The sequence below is a fragment of the Aquarana catesbeiana genome, linkage group LG03 (genome assembly GCF_042186555.1).
Source record: "Aquarana catesbeiana isolate 2022-GZ linkage group LG03, ASM4218655v1, whole genome shotgun sequence".
Taxonomy (NCBI): Eukaryota; Metazoa; Chordata; class Amphibia; order Anura; family Ranidae; genus Aquarana; species Aquarana catesbeiana.
In genome coordinates this window covers 739,588,355-739,608,192 of record NC_133326.1, presented here as the reverse complement: position 1 = coordinate 739,608,192, position 19,838 = coordinate 739,588,355, and the positions used below count along the sequence as shown (strand labels likewise).

At 49.2% G+C, this 19,838-nt stretch overlaps 1 pseudogene; it reads right to left on the bottom strand.

Moving 5' to 3' along the window:
• Positions 1–64: 64 nt before the first annotated feature.
• The window catches only part of LOC141134399 (alanine--tRNA ligase, mitochondrial-like), a 34,176-nt pseudogene continuing 14,402 nt past the window's right edge, over positions 65–19,838 (bottom strand).

Below are 19,838 nucleotides of genomic sequence, written 5' to 3'. Positions count from 1 at the left end.
CTCAGATGGAGGGAATGGTATTGGGTGAGGTGAAGTGAGGTGGGGTCTCCTCAGGTATAGGGGATTAGATTGGGTGAGGTGTGATCTCCTCAGGTGGAGGCAAAAGTATGTGCTGCCCCCTCAAATGAGCTCAGGTGTTCCCAGTGCTAATCCACCATCATACAAAGACATTGTGGACAGTTGTGCTCCTCCAATCTTGTGGTTGGTGAAGACCCTTTTCTATTCCCCCATGACGGTCCTCCTGAGATTTCCACCTGTACACAATGTCAGAACACAGCCAAACGTTATCCCAAAATTCATCTTTTATTATTCTAAAAATACATAGAGAAAAGGCAACCCTTCTCCTGGACACTCCCACAAAACTAAGGCATAGTGGGAGTAGAAGGGGCTATACTGGGCCCACAGTTTTTGTTTACCAGTGTTCCATTCTTCCTGTAGATGGCAGTATAACCCGATATTAGTCTCTGAATTCCTGGGCCCCTCAAAGAAGAAGAAATAAATACAGATTTTGTTTTCCTTGACAGAGATTTCAATGGTAACAAGGAAGGGTCATCAGAACAGCTGGGGCCCCTGGAGAGATACAGCACACCAGCCAGGGGCCCACCTAGAGCCAATGATTCCACCTGCTGCTAATGGGTCACTGAAAGAGGACCTGTCACAAAGTGGCATCTATGGTGTCAGCTGTATCAATATTACCCAGATGGGTTCCTATCAGATCACTGGGATCTAGTCATTGGTGAACAGGAGAGGTGCAGACCTGGGCCCTCTTCTTGCACTCCATCCATGAACAGGTTCTCTTATCTTCTCTATTCCTCAGAAATGCCACTGACTGTCCTTGTTATACATAAAGAAAATATGTATCTGCATAGGAAATACAGCCATGGAAATATGGAACAGCAAAGCACATTAATAATGTGGAAGTCACACCCAACAACAGTAATGCAAATCTGAAGTCTGATTCCACTGGAGGGCCCAGAGTGGAAGATCAGCCTCCATCTTTATCCAACCACAAATCACTGTGAGATGTGATGACACTGTGTGAGGCTCCTTGTGTACTGATTGGCTGGATATGAAATGGGCCCCAAATATGGCGGCACCACACCCAGCTGACATGTTCAGGGACATGACTCCTCCCTATAACCCCATCCGCAGTGTCCTGATATACACGTATGTTCTCCTGTGTGATGTCCACATCTGTCACATGACCTCTATGTCCACCATCAACCTCTCAGATTTCATGTAGTTCCACCAATTGGACACCAGGGGGGTCAGTTCTCTCCCGCCTGACGCATGTCATGTCCGGTGTCATGAGTTTTGTCTGTGCAAATTTCAGTGCCGCCTCCAGAACCCCGTCCAGCTTCTCACAGCTTCCATTTCCATTGGCGTAACCCTCTGAACCGCCAGCCTTACCACCCATCGCTGAGCAGACCGCCAACACCCAATCCAGGGCAGACATAACAGAGGAGGGACCCTGAGGGGGAGGAGAGAAGAGATCACATGAGCAGAATTCCTGAATACACATGGGTCAGACATGAAATAAAACCCTCCTACCCCCTTACCTTGGGCACCTGACATGCACACAGCACCTTCCCGGAGCTCTGCCTGCTGAACAGCATCATCGCCGAGCCCGGGCACTGCTCACACAGCAGGAAGACCATCTTTATCAGGACCTGCAGGGGCACCACACACCACCATTACTAATTGGAGAACATTCCGTATTGTCTTCTCCAACCTCTGATGACTTCACTCCCACACCTTTCACTGACACTCTATTGTCCTTCCATGCTTTTCCTCCTCACTGTCTATCATCAGGTGGATCTCCTGAGACTGGATGGGAGCAACAATCAGCCTGATGATAGGGAGCGTGCCTGAGGAGCACAGAGGAAGAGTTCCAGGGAGACAAAGGGAAGGGAAGTTCAAGGAAGGCAAAGGGAGGGGGAGTTCCAGCAGGAGGAGGGAGAGTTCCAGGAAGGCAGAGGGTGATTTCCAGGAATGCAGAGGGAGGGGGAGTTCCAGGGAGGGGGAGTTCCAGAAAAGCGGAGGGAGGAGGAGTTCCAGGGAGGGGGAGTTCCAGGGAGGAAGGACGAGATTCTCTGTATCAGGAGAGGAAATGGCGATATCTAACCGGAAGATACTCCTCCTCCACACAGTCCACTATGACGGGACGCTGGCCATGCCTGTCCAGCAGACTCAGGACGCTCTCTGCAGCCTGGGGGAGGGGAAAAGGAGCATTAGAATCTGATTGGTGGCAGGAGATCTCCCAGAACTGAATTCCGCTCTATTCCAGGAGATCCTATACCTGGGATGATTCCATCCAATGATGAGTTGTGAAGTCATCCAGCCACACAGTATAAAAATATATTATCCCCCGTCCCTATCCCCATGTGTAAGATAGCTCCGCCCCTCCTTTACCTTTCTCCCTATCGCCTTCCGAACAGCTGTGTTGGCCGATCATTGCAAAGCCTTGAGAGATGCCTGTAGTTCCTTCCTCTGCCACTGGGGCATAGAGGCGCTGTCCACACTCTGCAATGTAAAGGAACAATGACACGGTTATGGCGGCTTTGTTGGAGCTTTCAGTGATAGATTGTCTTCCTCGATCACACATCTCCCCACCAATGTGAAACTTCTTATTTTTATTTTGGTGTGCATCGTTTTTTTTTCCATCGGTACCCCTTCTTTTTAGTCTAAGTCATGTGACCACATTTCTCCCCCCTGCTGTGCGATATAGCATCACCCGTTTCCTAATGCCCCCAGTGTAAATCCTGACACCCTGATCTTCACTCACATCCGTCACAAGTCTGACCTCCTTGGACAACCTCAGAGCGTTTTTCAGGGAAGGGGTTATCATCTTCATCCACTCAACAAGGAAATCTACTTCCCTGCATAGAACCTGTCCCATCTCCCATGCCTGGAGAGAAGATCAGAAAATGAAGGTGACCCTGGAAGGTCTTATATATTATTGTATCAAACTAACAGTAAATTTCACAGATTTTTAATTCTTAATCATCATCAATAATTAAAATAATTATAATTAAATTGTATCATGCAGAGGATTGGATGGATGTGTGCTGGGCGTGGCCTCAGATATCTGACCTCTCTGCCTTCTTCTCCAGTAACGGCGATAAGGTGGACAATCCCTCTCAGCAGAGGTTTCTCGGAGATGATCACCAAATCCTCAATGGCTCCCGTCTTCTGAAGGTGTCTGCATATAAACAGAACATTTCAGGAGGAATAGGGGGATCCAGGAGAATCTCAGTATGAATCCAGAGGTGGGGGTCCAAGAATTTTTTTGAGGAATACAGAGGCTCGGGTGTCTTAGGAGGAATCAGAGTAAATCCAGGAAATTTCTTGAGGAGTTGTGGGGTGGTTCATGAACTGGAGGAATCAGAGGAATTGGGGGGTGGGTGCAATGAGAATTAGGGTAATCCAGGAAACCTCAGGAGGAATTGGGGGGGTTGTGGGTGGCTGTAGGGTAGGGGATCCAGGAGAATCTCAGGAGGAATCGGGGTTGGGGGGGCCAGGAATCGGGAAGGGAATACAGATGAATCACAGAAGGTATTGGGGGGCCCAGGAAACCTGAGGAGGAACCTGTCTAGGGGGTAAACAGAGGAATCCCGGGGGGATAATCATGAAAATTAGGGAAATCCAGGAAACCTCAGGAGGGATTGAAGGGGTTGGGGGTGGCTGTAGAATAGAGGATACTGAAGAATCTCAGGAAAAGTTAGGGGGTATAAGCATTTGGGGAACCCAGGAAACCTGAGGTGGAACATGTCTGGGGGTGATACAGAGGAATCCGGGGAGGGTATCAAGAGAATTGAGGCAACCTCAGGAGAAATCAGGGGGGTTGGAGAGTGGCTCTGGGGTAGGGAATACTGAAGAATCTCAGAAGGAATCAGGAGGGGGACACAGGGAACCTGAGGAAAAATCTTTCTGGGGGACAGAGGAGAATCTCAAGAGGAATTGCGGAGGGGGGTTTATGAGCATTTAGGAAATCCAGGAAAACTCAGGAGAAATCTCGAGAAGATGGGAATGGAAATGGGTGGGGGGAGACTGGTGGCAGGAAATCTAAAGAGGAATCTTGGGGTAGCAGGAAATCCAGGATAATCTAAAAATCAGGATAGAGGGAGGGAATCCTCAGGAGGAATCATGAAGGGGGGTGGAAAACTTTGGAAAAATCAGTAGGAATTGGAAAGCATGGCGGTGGAGTTGAGGATTACAGGGGAATCATAGAAGGAACTAAAAGGAATCCAGGAGAATTTCAGGAGAGAGACATGGGGGAGATTGGTGACTGGAAGGGGAGGTGGAAGAATCCAGGAGAATCTCGAGAAATCGAGGGGCAATCCATGGAAATATCAGGAAGAATCAGATAGAGAAAGGGAATCCAGAAAAGTTTGAAAAGAATTGGCAGGAGGGGTGGATCCAGGAGACCTCAGGAGGAATCAGGAAGTGGTGGGGAATATTGGGGAATCCAAGAGAATCTCAGGAGAAATTGGAAAGTGGGGGGGGTGGGGAATCTTAAATTAAAGAATTAAAGGGAGAATCTCAGGAGGAATCCGGGGGTAGAGAGTCCAGAAGGTGTTCGGGCAGGGGTAATCAGGAGAACCCAGGAGGAACCAGGAGAGGGAAGGCAATCCAGGAGAATTTCAGGAAGGAGAGACCAAACGGGACACACATTCAGTTGGGAAAAACTTGTCTCTTAAGTGCCGCAGCAAAGTTCCACTGACGTCTGTTGAGCAGTTCTGGAGGCCGGACTCAGCATCTCTTGAATGGGAACGCCCACTGAGACCACATGTACCGGATCTGGGTACACCTGGGGGAGGGGAGAAATGAATAGAGCAGGGGTAGAGGAATGCCAGGCCACCACCACCAATGGTATGCTGTACAGCCTGTAACGATATCAAGTACGGGACATGACAAGCTGTAGCTAGCTGCCATCTTGTGTGGAAGTAGCCATGACAGTTTTGCTAACCATGTAACCTCACAGAGAACTCTGAACTCCGTCTTCCCCACCTTAGGAATTCAAAGCTTTTTAAGTTCAACAGAAAAGGTTATCTCAACAGAGAAAACAGAGCAGGCTAAGTCAGTAGAAAACATTTGTTGTAAGGGCAGTGTTCAGGCCTGTCGTAAAACTGTCACCCTCCCCACTCAGAGAACAAACAGGCCTCGGTCGTAAAGTCTTCTGAATACACCTCCCTAGAATAAGTATGAAATTTCAGCATGTTTCATAACTTCTGACTTAGTAATAGCACAGCCATAATCTGGACATATTTGGCTTCCTCAGATAAAATGGAACGTTTCAAGTCCAGACACCCCTATGTCAGGTCATATGGGAAACCCCTGGGACCACTTATTCCTCCAAAGCAGGCTATACGTTATAGAGATGGCATGTTTAGACTTGTTTTGAAGGAAATCTCAAGTTGAATAATAATATGGATATTTGGAGTCTGTCAACACTACAGATGCAGATATATGAATATGTATTAAAGAAATCTACCTGAGACGTGGTCATGAGTGTAGACACCTCCCAGCAACCAACCCCTAAAACCAGCTGATCAGATGATTGGTTACTGGTCGCTGTCAACACCCCCTTTGATTTGACAGAAAAGAGGAGATGCCAAGACAATGGTGAGTTCTCCTTTTACCATCCAAGAAGAAACATCTGCCAAGTCGAGAACCAATTACCTAGCTCATCGATCGAACTCTGATCAACCCTCGGACATTAATTGCAAGTATCCTTCCTTCCCAATTCTACCTTATTGCTTTGTGGCTGTATATTGTCTTTATTTTTTGAAACATCTTTTTTTTCTGTAAATATTTTATTTGCATCAACTTTGACCTTTTCATAATAAACCCTTATGTTGAAAAGTGTTAACCTTGTCTCTAAAGCTCCTAATGCAAGCTATAAACGAACCTGCCTCTTGAAGGGCGCTACTGTTGTAGAGTAAGACTCTGAGCAGATCTGTCTGTAGTGGCAGTGTGTGTGTCAGACGCTTATTCTAAAATTATAATTGGTATTGCAAAATTACGAGTCTCCCCCGGCTCGGTCTTTTTAAACGGGGGTGGTGGCAGTTAAAGGGTTAATTGTGTAATTAGCCCAGTGACAATCACTCTCAGGCTGCTCGCACCTAGATTGTGGTCCCGCAAGCTGGAAAATCTTTGTGCTGGGCGCAGCTGAGAGTGGCATTGTTACGTAAGTGACAGCGTGGTGTGAGGTTGGCCGGTCCTTTGTCGCGAGTTAGCGAGGAGGGCAGGGATCTGACACCCGCGTTCGTCACATATTGGCTGGCAGCGTAGCGGGATAGTTTCGCATTAAGAGCATTCAGTGCATTGTTAGGAATTAGCTCTGCACTGAAGGATTGTAACCTTTGTGGAAACAGTCCTTAGAGACAAGCTGGTGCATATTTTTTGATTTTGATTTTTTCAAGAGAGACATACAGCAACAACTCTTTCCTACACCTTCTTCCTATCTCTTCTTTCTGTTCTATCTCTTCTGCTTGCAAAATGTCTGGGTTATCAGCATATAAAAAGATGAGCAAGAATGAACTGACTGTTGAGTGCACAGAAAGAGGAATTGACGTTGGTGGCAAAAATCGTGAAGGCTTGATACATGCCTTACAGGAGTTTGATATCCGTGCACACCAGAACCTGGGGGAAACTGGACCAGAAAGGGTTTCCGCTACTCCAGAGCCCAGTGGTTCAGAGGCGGCCTCACCAGATGGGCAAGCAGAGACTGACACTGGAATACCACGGATTGTTACCTCCAAGCCATCACAAGAGCAGGCCAGCATCAGATTGCCTGAAACCATCATAGACTCTCTTCAAATGCAAGAAACTCTACAAAACCTCAGGGAGACGGATCCTGTGGTGTACCTGCAGTTTCTTGAGCGCCAGGCGGCGGCCGAGAGAGAGGCTGCGGAACGCAGGGCTGAGCAGGAGGAACGCCAGGCTGAGAGGGAGGCTGATCGTCGGCACGAACTGGAGATGGCTAGGCTCCAGCAGCAGCGACAGGCTCAGAACCTCGGATCCCTAGAGCACAGGGATGCCTCTCTGCCAGTGACCCCGGCAGCCAAATTTCCAGTTATGGAAAAGGACAGTGACATTGACGTGTATCTACTGTCGTTTGAAAAAACTTGCCGTCAGTACCATCTGCCCCCAGCACAATGGGCCCGGTACCTGACGCCAGGGCTACGAGGCAAGGCCCTGGATGCTTATGTCGAACTGTCAGAAGAACAGTGCGACGATTATGCGGCCCTAAAAGCTGCAATCATCCAAAAGTTTCAGCTAACCCCGGAAGTGTACCGGAAGCGTTTTAGGTCCTTGCAAAAGGGGCCTGGGGACTCATACATGGATGTGGTAGGTCGCTTACGCACCACATTCCGGCAGTGGACTAAAGGCTTGGAAGCCGATTCTTTTGAATCCCTGGAAGTCTTATGATTGCAGATCAACTTTTGCACATCTGTCCTACAGACGTCAGACAGTTTGTGCTGGAGCGAAAGCCAGCCTCTGCCAAAGCAGCAGCAGAACTGGCAGATACCTATATCCACTCTCGGGTATCTGACCATCGCAAGGCTCCTCTGAATGGCTGGAAAGGAGGGAAATCGCACACGGCAACCCCTCCTCTGCCTACCAAACAAGTTCCTCAGCAGCCGGAACCTGCAACTCCTGGAGCCAAGGCCTTCCTAACTGACAAACGCAAATGCTACAACTGTGGGGGAGCCGGACATCTCAGGGCGCAGTGCCCTGAGCAGAAGAAGACGACATCACCTGGCCATCCGGCTAGCAACCCTTCCGCTGTGCTGCTCGTCAGTGGGAAACCTCCCGGAACCAATGCCAACTTGCAGCCAGTCATCGTAGGCCACCGGACTGTAACAGGCTTTCGTGACACCGGAGCCGAAGTCACATTGGTCAGACCAGAGGTTATAGAAGAAACAGACATCATCCCAGAGAAGTTCCTTACCCTCACCGGAGTTGGGGGAACCCGTTCCTGTGTACCCAGTGCCTATGTTTTTATTGATTGGGTGCCGGAAGTGGGATGAGAGAGGTGGGTGTCTCGGAGGAGATCCCCACTGCAGTGTTGTTGGGTTCTGATTTAGGTACCCTTGTTTCATACTATGCCCCTGCTAAAAGCACCCCAGATGCTCCCACGGATCTCTCCGGACCTCCCAAGGTACTGTTTACAGATGTTGGGGTAATATCTGGGCAACCTGTAGATGGACAGAGGGAGGGGGAGGGTGGAGTGGAAGTGCAAGGTCCTCCTTCTTCAGAGACAGGAGAGGAGGCCCCCTTGCCAGTGAAGGTAACTGATGTATGTTCCAATGATGCTGAACTGATAAAGGTTAAATGTGATGATAATGATGATGATGATAATGATGATGATAATGATGATGATAATGCATTGCCAGTACTGGTGGTCACTCGCAGTGCTGCAAAGGCAGCCGAGGTGCAGGCCCTGGTCGCAGAACAGCAGGAGGAGGTCTCTGGGCCCTCTCCCTGTTCTGACCCAGTGGACTCCACCTCTGTTGAGCCTCAGCAGCTGTCCATGTTTGCCACAGGACTGCTGGCTGGGACCTGTTGTTCCGCCTTTGAAACAGCACTGCAGACAGACCAAACACTAGCACAGCTCAGGAGTCTAGCTGATCGCCCCCCTGCAGAGAATGACAAACAAAAGGTCTATTGGGACAAAGGTAAACTGTACAGAGAAAATATGCCTGCAGAGGGGAATGAGGCTGACCTAGGTAGCAGGCAGCTGGTTGTACCCAGTCAATTTAGGGGACAGCTGCTAAAAGTGGCTCATGAAATTCCCCTCGCAGGGCACTTGGGGATCACTAAGACCCAAGGGCGGTTGATACATAACTTTTATTGGCCTACAATGCTCGCTGACATAGCTGACTACTGTCGGTCCTGTGTTACCTGCCAGCGAGTTGGCAAGGCAGGGGATGTACACAGGGCTCCGCTAAAACCTTTGCCTGTGATTGACGAACCTTTTAAGAGGGTGGCAGTGGATATCATTGGCCCTTTGGCCATCCCTAGCAGTTCAGGCAAACGTTTTATCCTTACAGTTGTCGACTATGCCACGCGTTATCCGGAGGCGGTGGCTCTCTCCTGCGTCCGGGCAGACAAGGTCGCTGATGCTCTGCTGGGAATCTTCACAAGAGTGGGATTCCCGGCTGAGCTCATCAGCGATCAAGGCCCTCAGTTCGTGTCCGACTTGATGCAGGCTCTCTGTCGGAAAATACAGATGACGCATATCATGGCCAGTCCTTATCACCCACAAACGAACGGTTTGTGCGAGCGTTTCAATGGAACCTTGAAACAAATGTTGTGCACCTTTGTGCACTCCCAGGGTAAGGACTGGGAACGATATCTGCCTCATCTGCTGTTTGCTTACAGAGAGGTGCCTCAGGAGTCCACAGGCTTTTCGCCATTTGAACTTTTGTACGGACGGAGGGTAAGAGGACCCCTGGACCTAATCCGTGAGACCTGGGAGGGCAAGATTGCCGACTCAAAGGTCTCTGTTGTGGATTATGTCCTAAAATTCAGAGATAAAATGGAGACGCTGGTGGAAATTGTGCGGGAGAACATGACCCAGGCCCAGACTAGGCAGAAAGAGTGGTATGACCGTAACGCTAGGGAGCGGACCTATGACATTGGTCAGAAGGTGTATGTTCTGCTTCCCCTGCGGCAGAACAAACTCCAAGCAGCATGGGAAGGCCCGTACACCATCACCCAGTGTCTGAATGATGTCACCTACTTGGTCAGGTTGGGAGAAGGGCGTAGACGGCAGAAGGCCATTCATGTTAACATGATCAAAGCCCATCATGAGCGCACGGCCTATGTCATGCCGGTCTGCAGCAGGCCAGAGCCCGAGGAGGCTGATCCACTTCTGGACCTGCTAGCAGACACCAGGGAGGTAGACTCAGAACTCCTGATAAACTCCAATCTTACCCCCACCCAGGTACCTGGACTGAAGCGAGTGCTGGCAGTACATGGTAGCAGGTTTACGGGAAAACCTGGGAGGACACACCTCGCTGTCCACCAGGTGGACACCGGGGCACATCCCCCCATTAAACAGTCGGCCTATCGCGTCTCCCTGGAGGTGCTGGCCGACATGAAAAGGGAGGTGGAGGAAATGCTGCAGCTGGGGGTGATTCAGAAGTCCCACAGTGCCTGGGCGTCCCCAGTAGTCTTGGTTCCCAAAAAGGACCAGACGACCAGGTTCTGTGTGGACTACCGGAAACTGAATGCCATCACTACTGCAGATGCCTACCCTATGCCCCGGATTGATGAGTTGTTAGATAGGCTGGCGGCTGCCCGTTATATAACAATCATGGATCTGAGCAGGGGGTACTGGCAAATTCCTCTGGCCCCTGAGGCTCGGGAAAAGTCGGCCTTCATCACCCCATTCGGATTGTTCGAGTTTACCGTCATGCCGTTTGGGATGAAGAATGCCCCAGCTACCTTCCAGAGAGTCATGAATGACTTACTGGAGGGGCTGGAAACCTTTGCCGTAGCCTACCTGGATGACATCGCCGTGTTCAGCCCTACCTGGGAAGAACACCTGGTGCACCTGTCACAGGTCCTGGACCAACTGACAGCTGCCAATCTGACTGTAAAACCCAGTAAGTGTCAGATTGGCATGACTGATGTGCAGTACTTGGGACACCAGGTAGGAGGAGGTACCCTGAAACCCGAGACAGGGAAGGTTGAGGCCATCCTGGCCTGGCCTACCCCTCAAACCAAAAAGCAGGTTATGTCTTTCTTGGGGACCGCTGGCTACTATAGGAAATTTGTATGTAACTATAGTAGCCTGGCCAAACCTCTGACTGACCTAACCAAAAAGAAACTGCCCAAGGTGGTGTCTTGGACACCAGAATGTGAGCAGGCATTTCAGGCCTTGAAGGGGGCGCTGGCCAGCGCACCTGTGCTGCAGGCTCCAGACTTCACCCGCCGTTTCCTTGTGCAGACGGATGCCTCTGCCTTTGGATTGGGTGCAGTCCTGAGCCAGGTGGACGAGGCCGGAGAGGAGCATCCCATCCTCTACCTGAGCAGGAAGCTGCTTCCCAGGGAAGTAGCATATGCCACGATCGAAAAGGAGTGTCTTGCGATCGTGTGGGCTCTCCAGAAGTTACAAACGTACCTTTATGGACGGCACTTCACTGTGATCACAGATCACAATCCCTTGAGCTGGCTAAATCATGTTGCTGGGGAGAATGGCAAACTACTTCGGTGGAGCCTAATTCTTCAGCAATACGATTTCACCATCCAGCATAAGAAAGGCAGCGCCCATGGCAATGCTGATGGGCTGTCACGACAAGCCGAGCCCGCAGGAGTCGGTTGCGTCAGGAGGGAAATTGTAGTTCCCTCCCATGCAACCACCTAAGGGGGGAGGTGTAACGATATCAAGTACGGGACATGACAAGCTGTAGCTAGCTGCCATCTTGTGTGGAAGTAGCCATGACAGTTTTGCTAACCATGTAACCTCACAGAGAACTCTGAACTCCGTCTTCCCCACCTTAGGAATTCAAAGCTTTTTAAGTTCAACAGAAAAGGTTATCTCAACAGAGAAAACAGAGCAGGCTAAGTCAGTAGAAAACATTTGTTGTAAGGGCAGTGTTCAGGCCTGTCGTAAAACTGTCACCCTCCCCACTCAGAGAACAAACAGGCCTCGGTCGTAAAGTCTTCTGAATACACCTCACTAGAATAAGTATGAAATTTCAGCATGTTTCATAACTTCTGACTTAGTAATAGCACAGCCATAATCTGGACATATTTGGCTTCCTCAGATAAAATGGAACGTTTCAAGTCCAGACACCCCTATGTCAGGTCATATGGGAAACCCCTGGGACCACTTATTCCTCCAAAGCAGGCTATACGTTATAGACATAGCATGTTTAGACTTGTTTTGAAGGAAATCTCAAGTTGAATAATAATATGGATATTTGGAGTCTGTCAACACTACAGATGCAGATATATGAATATGTATTAAAGAAATCTACCTGGGACATGGTCATGAGTGTAGACACCTCCCAGCAACCAACCCCTAAAACCAGCTGATCAGATGATTGGTTACTGGTCGCTGTCAACACCCCCTTTGATTTGACAGAAAAGAGGAGATGCCAAGACAATGGTGAGTTCTCCTTTTACCATCCAAGAAGAAACATCTGCCAAGTCGAGAACCAATTACCTAGCTCATCGATCGAACTCTGATCAACCCTCGGACATTAATTGCAAGTATCCTTCCTTCCCAATTCTACCTTATTGCTTTGTGGCTGTATATTGTCTTTATTTTTTGAAACATCTTTTTTTTCTGTAAATATTTTATTTGCATCAACTTTGACCTTTTCATAATAAACCCTTATGTTGAAAAGTGTTAACCTTGTCTCTAAAGCTCCTAATGCAAGCTATAAACGAACCTGCCTCTTGAAGGGCGCTACTGTTGTAGAGTAAGACTCTGAGCAGATCTGTCTGTAGTGGCAGTGTGTGTGTCAGACGCTTATTCTAAAATTATAATTGGTATTGCAAAATTACGAGTCTCCCCCGGCTCGGTCTTTTTAAACGGGGGTGGTGGCAGTTAAAGGGTTAATTGTGTAATTAGCCCAGTGACAATCACTCTCAGGCTGCTCGCACCTAGATTGTGGTCCCGCAAGCTGGAAAATCTTTGTGCTGGGCGCAGCTGAGAGTGGCATTGTTACGTAAGTGACAGCGTGGTGTGAGGTTGGCCGGTCCTTTGTCGCGAGTTAGCGAGGAGGGCAGGGATCTGACACCCGCGTTCGTCACACAGCCCACCACCGGTCTGTCTGTTAAAGCGGAACTCCATCCAGAAAGCAAACACTTCTATATACAAGGTACAGCCTTACCATCACAAAAACTCTCCTCCTTCTTATCCCCCAACATCTCTCTCCATTTGACCGAGGGACGCTCCCGTGTGCAGCGAACGGCTGCTGCGAATATCTCCCTATGGTAAATGTCTCCCAATTATGTCGGACTTCCTAGAGTGGGCGGTTACAATCTGCGCAGCATCCGGTGGTGACCATCCACAGGCACTGACTGACAGCTACGCCATACGGACAGCGCTGTCTCTTCCCACCCACCAACATCACCACATGCCCAATGTTTTATGGGAAATTTAGTTCTTTTTGGCTGCAAAAGTGGAAAACACTAAGTTTTGTGCAATCCCTGCAGACAGATTCCAGAGGGAAGCTGACATGTGGTGTAGGTGGCCTTCTTCATAAATCCTTCCACTCTCCTAATATACCACCAATCAGATTCAGAGGTTTAAAGGAGGTTTGTATCTGATTGGTGGCTGAGGTATTGATACATCACAAACAGGAAAGGAAAGGGTTCCCAGACTAGATGGTGGAGGATAGAGAACTACCCCCCCAAACCCATTGGAAGTTTTTGGTCCAATTAAAATATAGCAAAAAATATGAATTTTGAATTTCTCTCACAAGAAAGAAGCTTCACAAATAAACATTTAACAGACGTACTGCGAACATGGAATTCCCAGAGCACTGTGGGTTATCTACAGACAGTGCACAGCGGAAGCTGCTTCCTTTCAGACTGTCACTCTCTGACTGAAAACTTCCTACAGAGCCGGAACAGAGTAGGTAGGGGGAGGAGTCATTGCTCTGGAAGGGAAAGAGTCACTGCTCTGAAAGGGGAGGAGTCAGTGCTTTGGAGAAGGGGGAGGAGTCACTGTTCTGGTGGGGGAGGGGTTGTTGCTCTGACTCTCAATAGTAAAAGAACTTGTACGTTCCCTCCCCGGACTCTGGATGGATTACACCAGGGGTCTCAAACTGGTGGCCCTCCAGCTGTTGCAAAACTACAATTCCCATGAGGCATTGCAAGGCTGACAGTTACAAGCATGGCTCCCATAGGCAGAGGCATGATGGGACTTGTAGTTCCGCAACAGCTGGAGGGCCGCCAGTTTAAAACCACTGGATTACACCCATTCAGGGCATTGTGATGTAAATGACATACCTCCTATCACTGCGAAGACCCTGGATAATTTTGGCATCTGTGAGTGGGATCTCCGCAGCATAAACCTCCTGATTCTGTCCAATCATGTCTTCGAACTTCTTCTCAACTTCCTGCAGCTGCTGACCGCTCACCGGCCCCTAAAATATACAAACTGCGTGAGAAAATATACAAAAAGGGACAAATAATCTGCCAGCATAAAAACACCCAGAAAGGGGACATTCCCAGAGACCTCCTGGGAGGGGCTTTCTGAGAACACAACAGAGAGGAGTTAGTCCCTGAGACCTCATGGGAGGGGCTTTACAGGAGGTTCAATAGTTTGCTGTTTTTTTTGTTTTGGGGGTTCCATGTAAAACAGGTGCAAAAAAACAAATGTGGAACTCCTATTACCAACCAGGAAGGAGAGCCCACCATTAACTAGGGAGGAGAAAGAGTCCACCAATCCCACCACTAACCAGGGAGTAGATGTCCACCAATCCTACCCCTAACCAGGGAGTAGATGTCCACCAATCCTACCACTAACCAGGGAGGAGATGTCCATCAATCCAAACACTAACCAGGGAGGATAAAGAGTCCCCCAATCCCACCACTAACTAGGGAGGAGAAAGAGTCCACCAATCCCACCACTAACCAGGGGGTAGATGTCCACCAATTCCACCACTAACCAGGGAGTAGATGTCCACTAATCCTATCACTAACCAGGAAGGAAATTGAATCCATCAATCCTACCACTAACCAGAGAGGAGATGTCCACCAATCCCACCACTAACCAGTGAGGAGAAAGAGTCTACCAATCCCACCACTAATCAGTGAGGAGAAAGAGTCCCCCAATCCCACCACTAACCAGTGAGGAGAAAGAGTCCCCCAACCCCACCACTAAAGAGGGAAGAGTCCACTCCAACTGGGAAGAAGTGGAAGAGACACTTGGTAGAGGAGGATTTCCAGTGTCTGTCCCCCTCGGGCAATGATAACTGGGGAGGAGCAACTTTTCCCTTAGTGTCCATCCTACTAGGGCTTGGGCAATTTACCTCAGAGATCTTCTCCTTTCAATGAACAGGCTTGCAGTTTTCTAGCTCCCACCACTACGTGTTATCCCACTCCTCACCGTGACGCTGACATCAAACCGCAGTCGCTCAGCAGTGACATGTGACCCGTGCTTTGTTGCGCTCTCCCCCAGAACCTGGCGCAGGGCGAAGTTCAGCAGATGGGTGGTGGTGTGCTTCTCCATACACGCAGTGTGCTGTGCCTGCGAGGAGACAGGAGCATAGTGAGATCACAGCCCAGCAGCTGAGGACACCCCCAGGACTTCCCACAGATACCTCATCCAGGAACAGCACCACATGATCTCCAACCCTCAGGTGTTCCGTGGCCATCACCTCGTGTAGGACATAACCTCCAGCCTGGTGTAGGTACTCCACCGGAAACAGGACATCCTGTGTGGAGCACAGAAAAGGTGCATGGTCAGTAGAAGGATTTCTCAAGGTCTGTACACAGCTATCTTATGGATGAGAGGTGATCAGTACAAGGAGGGATTCTCTACTGTAAGAGCTGTGTATGGAGGAGTGGTGATCAGCAAAGGGATAACTTCTTTACTGAAAGTGCTATATAAATGGAGGAAAGGTGATCAGTACAGGGAGGGCTTCTTAGTGTAAGCTTTAGCTGCCCTGGTGGCAGAATTCTTTTTACCCTTGGGGGAGGGGGTTTTGCTGGGGATTGATGTTGGTGCCCTCCGCTATCTCTTGGTATTAGCTCTCCATGTAATATAGAAAGGATTGATCCATGTTACCTGTTGTAGGGAATCTCTTACCTGCTCGCCTTCATGCACAAAGTACCCCAGATCTGAGCTCTGCCCCCTGCTCAGCGTAGTAACAGGTCCGGTCCATGACCCCACAGCACTGACCTATGCCGACCGCACTGTGTAATGACTGGTCCTTGTACAGCATCAGGATGGTGGCTGGGCAGGGACTGAACACTGCAGACAGAGAACCCCGGTCACTCTCTAGATGTATCAAGTCAAATATCAATACCCCGGTATCAGTACCTCAGTATCAATAACCCAATATCAGTACCTCAGAATTAGTGCTTCTTAGATACACTCTGACCATACCAAGAGACAGAATCCTGACCTTATGGTTCACAACCCTCCCCCTACAATTGTATACTAACCAGGCTGGAGATGTAAGCCTGAACTTACCATATTTCCCATCATCCCCCAGGATATATCTGTATTTTGTGGAGTCATCAGTAGCCGGGACCCCCTGCGCTGTAGTTCTGTTAGAAAGTGGATGTCCAGCCGCAGACCACCTACAGCCCCTTCTTCCTTCTGATTCCTCAACTTTCTCTAAGAACACAAAACTCGATCAGGATAAAAATACAAAGAAGGAGACAAGTCCTATCACTAAGGGACACACTTTATTTCACAATACCAGCTACATCCTGGTCACACCCACTACGTACTGGTAGAACATACCAAGTATCTCCTGGTCACACCAAGCACATCCTGGTACAACATATCAAATACCTCCTGGTTAGGGATGAGCTTCGAGTTCGAGTCGAACTCATGTTCGACTCGAACATTGGCTGTTCGCAAGTTCGCCGAACAGCGAACAATTTGGGGTGTTCGCGGCAAATTCGAATGCCGCGGAACACCCTTTAAAAGTCTATGGGAGAAATCAAAAGTGCTAATTTTAAAGGCTAATATGCAAGTTATTGTCATAAAAAGTGTTTGGGGACCTGGGTCCTGCCCCAGGGGACATGGATCAATGCAAAAAAAAGTTTTAAAAACGGCCGTTTTTTCAGGAGCAGTGATTTTAATAATGCTTAAAGTCAAACAATAAAAGTGTAATATCCCTTTAAATTTAGTACCTGGGGGGTGTCTATAGTATGCCTGTAAAGGGGCGCATGTTTCCTGTGTTTAGAACAGTCTGACAGCAAAATGACATTTCGAAGGAAAAAAAGCCATTTAAAACTACCCGCGGCTATTGCATTGCCGACAATACACATAGAAGTTCATTGATAAAAAACGGCATGGGAATTCCCCACAGGGCAACCCCGAACCAAAATTGAAAAAAAAAAAGATGTGGGGGTCCCCCTAAATTCCATACCAGGCCCTTCAGGTCTGGTATGGATATTAAGGGGAACCCCGGCCAAAATTAAAAAAAAAATGACGTGGGGTTCCCCCTAAATTCCATACCAGACCTGAAAGGGGAACCCCGCGCCAAAAAAAAAAAAAAAACGGCGTGGGGTCCCCCCAAAAATCCATACCAGACCCTTATCCGAGCACGCAACCTGGCAGGCCGCAGGAAAAGAGGGGGGGACGAGAGTGCGCCCCCCCCTCCTGAACCGTACCAGGCCACATGCCCTCAACATTGGGAGGGTGCTTTGGGGTAGCCCCCCAAAACACCTTGTCCCCATGTTGATGAGGACAAGGGCCTCATCCCCACAACCCTGGCCGGTGGTTGTGGGGGTCTGCGGGCGGGGGGCTTATCGGAATCTGGAAGCCCCCTTTAACAAGGGGACCCCCAGATCCCGGCCCCCCCCCCTGTGTGAAATGGTAAGGGGGTACTTACCCCTACCATTTCACTAAAAAAACTGTCAAAAATGTTAAAAATGACAAGAGACAGTTTTTGACAATTCCTTTATTTAAATGCTTCTTCTTTCTTCTTTCTTCCTTCATCTTCTTCTGGTTCTTCTGGCTCTTCTGGTTCTTCCTCCGGCGTTCTCGTCCAGCATCTCCTCCGCGGCGTCTTCTATCTTCTTCTCCTTGGGCTGCTCCGCACCCATGGCATGAGGGGAGGCTCCCGCTCTTCTCTTCATCTTCTTCTTCATCCTCTTCTCTTCTTCCTTCTTCCTTCTTCTCCTCTTCATTTTCTTCTCCGGGCCGCTCCGCATTCATGCTGTCATGAAGGGAGGCTCCCGCTGTGTGACGGCGTCTCTTCGTCTGACGGCTCTTAAATAACGGGGGGCAGGGCCACCCGGTGACCCCTGACGCACAGGACATGACGGGACTTCAATGTGGCATTCCCCGTGACGTCACAGGGAAGTCTCGTCAAGTCACCGTGCGTCAGAGGGGGGCGGGGTCACTGGGTGGCCCCGCCCCCCGTTATTTAAGAGCCGTCAGATGAAGAGACGAAGAGATGAAGAGACGCCGTCACACAGCGGGAGCCTCCCTCCATGACAGCATGGATGCGGCGCGGCCCGGAGAAGAAAATGAAGAAGAGAAGAAGGAAGAAGAGAAGAGGATGAAGAAGAAGAGAAGAGCGGGAGCCTCCCCTCATGCCATGGGTGCGGAGCGGCCCGAGGAGAAGAAGATAGAAGACGCCGCGGTGGAGATGCTGGACGAGAACGCCGGAGGAAGAACCAGAAGAGCCAGAAGAACCAGAAGAAGGTGAAGGAAGAAGCATTTAAATAAAGGAATTGTCAAAAACTGTCTCTTGTCATTTTTAACATTTTTGACAGTTTTTTAGTGAAATGGTAGGGGTAAGTACCCCCTTACCATTTCACACAGGGGGGGGGGCCGGGATCTGGGGGTCCCCTTGTTAAAGGGGGCTTCCAGATTCCGATAAGCCCCCTGCCCGCAGACCCCCACAACCACCGGCCAGGGTTGTGGGGACGAGGCCCTTGTCCTCATCAACATGGGGACAAGGTGTTTTGGGGGGCTACCCCAAAGCACCCTCCCAATGTTGAGGGCATGTGGCCTGGTACGGTTCAGGAGGGGGGGTGCACTCTCATCCCCCCCTCTTTTCCTACGGCCTGCCAGGTTGCGTGCTCGGATAAGGGTCTGGTATGGATTTTTGTGGGAACCCCACTCCGTTTTTTTTTTTTTTTTGGCGCGGGGTTCCCCTTAAAATCCATACCAGACCTGAAGGGTCTGGTATGAAATTTAGGGGGAACCCCACGTTGTTTTTTTTTTTTAAATTTTGGCCGGGGTTCCCCTTAATATCCATACCAGACCTAAAGGGCCTTGTATGGAATTTAGGGGGACTCCCACATTATTTTTTTTTTTTTAATTCTGGTTCGGGGTTTCCCTGTGGGGAATTCCCATGCCATTTTTATCAATGAACTTCTATGTGTATTGTCGGCAATGCAATAGCCGCGGGTAGTTTTAAATGTTTTTTCCTTCGAAATGTCATTTTGCTGTCAGACTGTTCTAAACACGGGAAACATGCGCCCCTTTACAGGCATACTATAGACACCCCCCAGGTACTAAATTTAAAGGGATATTACACTTTTATTGTTTGACTTTAAGCATTATTAAAATCACTGCTCCTGAAAAAACGGCCGTTTTTAAAACTTTTTTTTGCATTGATCCATGTCCCCTGGGGCAGGACCCGGGTCCCCAAACACTTTTTATGACAATAACTTGCATATTAGCCTTTAAAATTAGCACTTTTGATTATTCATGTTCGTGTCCCATAGACTTTAACGGTGTTCGCGTGTTCGAGCGAACTTTTTTCCTGTTCGCATGTTCTGGTGCGAACCGAACAGGGGGGTGTTCGGCTCATCCCTACTCCTGGTCACACCAAGCACGTCCTGGTAGAACATACCAAGTACATCCTGGTAGACCATAGCAAGTACCTCCTGGTCCCACCAAGCACGTCCTGGTAGAACATTCCAAGTATGTCCTGGTAGACTATAGCAAGTACCTCCTGGTCACACCAAGCACATCCTGGTAGAACATTCCAAGTACGTCCTGGTAGACTATAGCAAGTACCTCCTGGTCACACCAAGCATGTCCCGGTAGAACATAGCAAGTACCTCCTGGTCACCTCAGGCATGTCTTAGTAGAACATACCAAGTACCGTCTGGTCACACCAAGCATGTACTGGTAGAAGATACCAAGTACCTCCTGGTCACACCAA